General features: G+C 42.3%; 1 non-coding gene across 1 annotated transcript; it reads right to left on the bottom strand.

The window, feature by feature from the left end:
* Positions 1 to 662: 662 nt before the first annotated feature.
* On the bottom strand, positions 663 to 782 carry LOC129081723 (U6atac minor spliceosomal RNA). Its single transcript, XR_008530331.1, has one exon. It is a non-coding gene; the product is annotated as a U6atac minor spliceosomal RNA (small nuclear RNA).
* Positions 783 to 7,906: the final 7,124 nt, after the last annotated feature.

Consider the following 7,906-nt stretch of genomic DNA (forward strand, 5'->3'; position numbering starts at 1 on the left):
AATTTGTGGTCATTGGTTACAGCAGCCATAGGGAAGCCATACACCCTTTAGAAAGAAATGCTTTGCACACAGAACACCCTGGGACCCATTAACTGGGGCTCCTGGAACACAAGAATTAGAGGTGAGCTTCTGAAAGACTCCTCCCTGAGAGTCACTCATCCTAACAGGACAGTTCACCCCAAAATTTGTCCTACCAGGAGAGGTAATGAGGGGCAGGTACTGGTTCCTAGACATCTAGTCAGACAGGTGTTGATAGAAGGACCAGTAGTGTTCAGCTTGGACAAGACTAGCTGGCCATCGTCCCACCTGGCCAGTCCCCAAGGGGCTGTCATTTAGGAGTGGCTATGGGTTTGGAGCATCACAGCCAATAAATGGGACAAAGAAAGGTAGAACCAGGCAGAGGGCAACCTCTGATGTATGTGACAGAGATGTTCTTCCAGAAACTCAAGAACTCAGTGGGGGCATCCTAGAAGATCAGGTACCCCCTGTTACTGGAAGTTTCCACACTGGGGCAGGCATTGTCCTGGAACCACGGTGTTCAATAGGGCAGCCACCGGTTACATGTGTCTGTTCAGCCCATCAGTGGGTCTTGATAGTCTCCCATTTCCACCACGGCAGGAAACTTTTACCTCAGCAAAGCTTCTAAAAGCAGTTCCTGAGTCACAATGAAAGTCAAGGTAGAGACTGGTTCCTCTTTTTTTTTTTTCTTTTTTTCTTTTTTAAGTCCAGAGCACCTCTTCCATCCTCGTCAAGGGAAGGGCTAAACTTCTTTCATATAACACTAGGCAGGTCCTCATCATGACTTCCAACAAGAAAGGGAGCATAGAATGAAAGGGGGGCAAACTTGGGTGACATGGGCCAGTCAGCACTGGGGAAGCCTAGGCCATTTGGACACGCCCGGGTACACATACACTTGCCTCTCTGTTGAGAACCATGCATTTTATGGGTGCCCCATAGCTTAATGAATTTCCTTTCTCTCTCTCTCTCTCTTTTAATATATTTTTTAAATCCTCACCCAAGGATATATTAACTGAGAGAGGAAGGGAGAGAGAGAAACATCCATATGAGAGAAACATCCATATGAGAGAAACATCGATCGATTGCCTTGCACACACGCCCTAACTGGGACCAAACCCACAACCTAAGGTATGCGCCCTGCCCAAGAATCGAACCTGCAACATTTCGGTGTAAGGAACAGTGCTCCAACCACCTGAGTCACACCTGCCAGGGCACGAATCCTCTCTCAATTGTAGCCATTATGTTAGAGAAAATAAATATTCCTCCAGTCAAATCTTTATAAATATCCCTAATTATTGCCAGAGATAAACCACCAAAATTGGTGTCCAGAGGAATTACCTTAGAGGGTGTTTTTGATAGATTGTACAGGACCCTCCACCTAAGTGGTACCAATTTACACCTCTATCAACATGTTTCTTGGTTTCTATTTTCCCGCATCTTCCTCCCAATGCTGGACATTAGGCCTTGTGTCATTTATCAGTTTGATAGGACAAATCCTCACTATAATAATGCGTTGTTGATCTCTTACATTGCCAATTCACATCCTTTGTAATTTTCCATTGGGGTGTGTTTTTTTCTTATTCGTTTATCAAAATTCTTTACATAAGGGCTTATATTTTTATATACTTACTTATAAAATCTTTTCTATATATAATTTATCATATACGTTACACAAACTTCTCCTGGTTTCTTGTTTGTCTTTAACTTTGTTTATAATCACTTGGACATACTCTCTCCTCCATTTTTTTTTTTTTTTTTTACATTCTTATATTTGGTCACTCTTTTCCTTAATGGTTTCTACCCTTGGTGATAAATTTATAGACTTGGGTTGGGGAAGCCCTTAATGTAAATATATTCACCTCCATTTTCTTCTGGTTCTCCATGGTTTTATTTCTATTTACATTAAACACTGGTTAAATTAGAGAGTTTAATTTCCATGTATGGTTTGGGGGAAGACTCTCTAGAAATCTTTATTTGTTCAGTAACAAGTGAATCCCCATTTCAGCACCATGCGATGTTTCTACAGAGATCAGAAGGCTACTTATTTACACAGACGTCTGTTTCTGGGTTTTGTAGGAGTATGCCTATCCCACCTCCAGTTTTAATGTACCTTACAGAGTTAATTTTAATATCTGGCAATATAAGTTCCTCATTATTATTATTGTTTTTATATTTTCTCAACTATTTTAAATAATTGGCATAGTAATATTGTACATGGGATTGTAATAATATTATTATACTTAGAATAGCATCTTATTCATAGTCCAAGTGAAATTTAGAGTTACTTTAAGGTTTTTAAAAATCGCCTCTAGGCCCTGGCTGGTGTGACTCAGGGGACTGAGTGCTGGTCTGAGAACCAAAGAGTCACCAGTTCAATGTCCAGTCAGGGCACATGGCTGGGTTGCAGGCTAGCTCCCCAGTAGGGGGCGCATGAGAGGCAACCACACATCGATGTTTCCCCTTTCTACCTCCCTTCCCCTCTCTCTAAAAATACATAAAATTTTTTAAAAATGAAAAAATTGCCTCTGGACTTTTGGTGAAAATAGTAAATTTGGGAAATAATATAGGCCCAGGTTCTCACTCTGGGACATAGATTTGTCCCCAGGAGCCTCACGTACCTCTCCATTTATTCCAGCTGTGCGTATGCTTTTGCCGTTTCCATCCTGCGGGGTTCTGCACATTTTGTTTTTCTTTCTTTTTCTTGCTCATATAATTTTTTTAAATTGAGCTATAAATCAGATGCCATAAAATTCACCATTTTAAAGTGCACAATTGAGGCCCTGGCCAGGTAGCTAAGTTGGTTAGAGCATTTTCTGGACATAGATTGTGGGTTCAATCCCTGGTCAGGGCACATACAAGAATCAACCAGTGAATGTATTAATAAGTAGAACAATACAACCGGTCTTTTATCTCTTTCTCTGCCTTCCTTTCTCTCTCTCTCTCTACAAATACATACATACATACATACATACATACATACATAAAGTGCACAACTGAGTGAATTTTAGGACATTGCCTGAGTTGTGCAACCATCACCATCAAATTCTAGAACATTTTCAGTTCCCCCAAAAAAGCCCAGTCCCCATCAATAGTCACTTTCTACTCCCTCCCTCTGGCAACAGGGAATCATTCCTGTCTCTGAGGACTTGCCTCTTCTGGACATTTCATATCTGCACATTTCTTTTAAAATTAATTTTTAGTTATTTTTGGTTGTGACCATGATGCCTTTTTTTCCATTAAATTTTCTAGATGATTATGTCTGGAACATACAGGAAATCTCTTGATTTCACCATGGATTTTGTAACTGGCTTCTTTTCTGAAATTTAAGTTGCCCTTCCTGCATTGTCGAGGCTGAGACTCACCCCTGCAGGTGACATTAATTCAGTATGTTCAACTTTTATTGCCAGAATCAATAGGTACTGTTTATTTTTTTTAAGCTTTTATTTATTTATTTTTAGAGAGAGGGGAAAGGAGGGAGAAAGAGAGGGAGAGAAACATCTGATGTGTGAGAGATACATCAATCAGTTGCCTCTCACACACCCCCAGCTGGGGATCTGCCCACAACCCAGGGATGTGCCCTGACTGGGAACTGAACTGGCAAACTTTGGGTTCACAGGCCGGGACTCAGTCCTCTGACCCACACCAGTCAGTGTTAGATGCAGTTTCATAGATGATGATAATTGGCAAAATTAAGATCAATATGTTTTTTAAAAGAATCACTCTCTCTCTATCATATTTTGCTGTGTATAACTTTCAGGGAAAAAATCTTTTGTTTTATTTTTTAATCCAATTATTTATTTATATTTAGAAGCAAAACCAATTATTGTATTCCAGGGTGTTATTTTGCATACGGATATCATTATTGCTTCCTAGAGTTAAACTTTTAATGCATAAGCATAAATAAAAGAATTAAAAACATTTATATATAGATATGGAATTAGTACTATCCATGTATAATGTACATTCTTATTTCTCCATCAAAAATTTGGGCAAAAAAATGCGCATTATACACGGCAAAATACATGTATAATATATATCACACACACACACACACACACACACACACATAACCACTAGTAAAATGTCAAACAGTCTGTATGCCTGTATACTTTTAGATTAACTGGAGAGACCAGGACAGGAAAACAACACCTGCAAGAGATAGAAAGCCCAGAAAACAGCACGGATGAATTTTTTTTTTAAGGGTGATTATTATAAAGCATGACACAAGACCGGCTCAAGCAAAACCAAACACAGCAGTTGTGGATCAAGGATGGCTAAAGGCAGCGTACCCGCCTGCTTTTGTCAATAAAATTTTATTGGCATATGGCCTTGCTCTCTCATTTGCATATTATCTATGGCACTTGCTCTACAAAGCAGAGCTGAGCAGCTGGCAAAGGCTCCAGCCCCACCCCTCACAGCTGAAATAGCCACTATCCCACCTTTACAGGAAAAAAAAATTTGCCACCCCTGTTACAGAAGTAGTGGTTGATACTCCTCAAAATGTGAGGGCCTCACAAAGAAGAAAAAACAAAATCTTAACACTTTATTTTTTTCCAATAGACAAGGATCGTGGTGATAGGCGCACAACTCTGCTAAAACCCCTGAGCTGCATACTTCCAATAGGAGAATCTTACATGTGCGTTATAAATGCAATATATGCTGACAAAGATGTTATGAAAAAGGCTTAAGGAGTTCAACGTTGAGCAGGCAAAGTTATATCAATGCCAAACCAACCATGAGAAAGGAGGAATCTCAAGGTTAATATAGATGGGACAGAGTACACTTATGTAAAGTTTCCTAATTAATATATCTGTAGGGAAAAAAATTAGTCAGAAAACCGTGGTACTAAAATATATTAATGAGATACAAAGACAAGGAAAACATGGTAAAATTATTTCATAAACATTTAAAGTAACTTCAGGGAGGTTAAAAATATATATTAATATACTAATATATTAATATCTAAGTTTATTGATTGTTAATTATAAAGTTCTTTATAGATTTATTAGTATATCAATTTATATCATGTAATTCATGTATATATTACTTTAATATGTAATTAAAATTAAAATAATTTTTATATATAAGTAATTCATTAAAGTTTATTTACTGGCTATTTAAAAAATTTCTTATTCAACAACTTAGGACCTTCTTTACCATAAAAACATTTGTGAAAATTGGTTTTCTTTTTCTAAATATATTTTTAAAAGATTTTACTTATTTTTAGAGAGAGAGGAAGTCAGGGAGAAAGAGGGAGAGAAGCATCAGTGTGCCGTTGCCTGTCACACGCCTCCAGCTGAGGACCTAACCCACAACCCAGACATGTGCCCTGACTGGGAATCGAACTTGAGACTTTTTGGTTCACAAGCCGGCACTCAATCCATTGAGCCACACCAGCCAGGAAAAAGGAAAAAAGGTTTCCTTTTTTAATTGATTGTATATTCGGCTCCATGTCAAAACATCAAACTAAAAAAAAAACATTAAACCAACGTTGTACAGGTCATTGCCTCTAAGCAGAATGAAGGACAACTAGACATCCACAGCCGGGGTTAAATAACTCTTGGCCATGGCATGTTCAAAGCCTTCTCCTGAATCCCTCTGGAGAGAGAAAACAGCCCGGGAAGAGTCCTGGCAGGGGGGTCAGAAAACCTAACAAGAAAAGTAAACTCTGAACATCAGCTTCCTGTGTGTAACACGGAGGTTGCACATCTGTGACTTGAAGAGAAGCTGTATTAACTACGTCAGTTATTAATTAGGAAGCAGCTATATTCATGGGTTACTGTTATGTAACAAATGACCGCAGACAATGATGCCGTGGTCAATACTTACGGCAACACACTGGCCGCTGCCACCAAGGTGGCATAAGTTGCCTTCTACCTGCTGGCCACTCTCAAGGGCAATTCCTCCCCCAGTGCCAAATACATCAAGAAGATCCTGGACAGCATGGGCATCCAGGTGGACAACAACAATTCAACAAGGTCATCAGTGAGCTGAACAGAAAAAAATCAAAGATGCCATCACCCAGGGTATTGTCCAGCCAGAGATCCTGCCGGCGGGGCTGAGACAACACACTTCCGCTATCTCACAGTTTCCGTGGGCCAGGAACCCCCTGCTCAGGCTGCAGTAAAGGCATCAGCAGTGCTGGGGTCTCACCCAGAGGCTCAACTAGAGACGGGTCCACCTGCAAGCCCTTGACGTTGTTGGCAGAATTCAGCTCCCTGCAGGTGCAGGACTGAGGGCCTCAGTTTCTTGTCGGCTGGTACACGAACCGCCAAAATATGGCCAGATGCTTCATCAGAGCCAGCAACAGAGAATAAGCCAGAGGGGCATCACAAGCTGATGTGACCTTTGACCCACTCATTGGTCAGGAGCGAGTCGAGGGAGGAGACTGCAAAAGGACATGACCACCAGGAGGCGAGTCACGGCAGTCACCTGAGAGCTGTCCAGCTTTTTCTCACTAAGTGGAACTGACACTCCCTGAATCGCACATTCAGCTCCATTAAGTGACAGGAATACCTATTGGTGGCTATTTGAAGACGTGAAGGTGGTTGGAGTTATTCAGCTCTGGAGACTGTGCCGCTGGAACGTCCTTGATGACTCCTCCCGCCCTGCTTCAGGAAAGCCTGTCTAGACCAGTTCCTGCCCTGGGCCCTGCTGCCAGGGGCCGGCTGACTCTCTGCGGGGCTGTTCTGGGTACCACAGGGTGCTGAGCAGCATCCCTGGACCAACCCACTCAGTTCCAGGAGTTATCCCAGTGTGATAGTCACAGACGTCACCAGACATGTCTCCAGGTGCAAAGGCTCCGGGTCTATTCCTAGCACAGGAGCTTGGTACCTTGCTAATTTGCCACTGGGAGGAGTTTGGGCTGCCTGTGAGCACATGTTCTGTCATGCACAGATCATTCTCCTGAAACTTCTTGTGAGTAAGGAGCAGGCGTTTCTTTAAATTCCTTGTTTCCTGGTGTTGGTCTTTCTTGAAAGTGCAGTCTCAGCATGCACAGCCTTGGCATGCAGCTTTTGGTCTGCAACTTGCAGACTCTTAGTGAACCCCAATCCCTGTTTATCCACACAGAGATGCTCTCCTTCATAGCCTGTCCAGACCCGGAAATGTGCCATGTCCTGTAGGGTGTGGCTATTTGCTTTGTGTCCAGTTTTGGTCAACAGGACAGAAGTCTCTCCTTGTGCCCCCGCGGCACCAGTAAGCTCCTCCAACACCACGCACAATCATGAGCCTCCACTGTGCTGGACTTTCATTAAAGATCTTGTTGAGATATCACTGACAAGCTACACAGTCCATCCATTTACAGTACACAATGCAGCGACATCTGGTGCATTCGGTGTTGTGTGACCATCACCTCCACCTAGTTCCAGAATGTTCTCATCACCCTAAAAGAAGACCTGTTCCTATCAGTAGTCGCCCCCCTCCAAGCACCTGACAACCTGACAACCACGAACCCGCTTCTTGTCTCCGTGGGTTCTCCTGTTCTGGACATTTCACATAAACGGAATCACACACTGCGGGGCCTTTTCTGTCTGGTTTCTCTCACTGAGCATCCTGGGTTCAAGGTCCACCCACGTTGTAGCGAATGTCAGAGCTTCACTGTTCATGGCTGAGCAACATTCCAGCGTGTGGATGGTCCCATTGTGTTCGTCCATTCACCTGATAGCCCATCGCCACCTCTGGCAATGCAGAGTTTTGTGTCTTTGTGCCCAGAGCTGCTGTCTTTTGCAGCCTCTGTTTACAGGGCACTTCTGTTCACCTTCTGATGCTACCACCAGTCACCACCTGGGGAGGAGGGGTGTGATCCTAGATACCTCTGGAGTTGTGTGCCCTTCTTTCCAAACCACAGAAAGCAGAAGAAAAACAAAATCAGCTGCCACACTCTACC

Source organism: Pteronotus mesoamericanus, unplaced genomic scaffold, assembly GCF_021234165.1.
Source record: "Pteronotus mesoamericanus isolate MK-2021 breed Mesoamerican mustached bat unplaced genomic scaffold, CSHL_Meso_final contig_1210, whole genome shotgun sequence".
NCBI classification, from domain to species: Eukaryota; Metazoa; Chordata; class Mammalia; order Chiroptera; family Mormoopidae; genus Pteronotus; species Pteronotus mesoamericanus.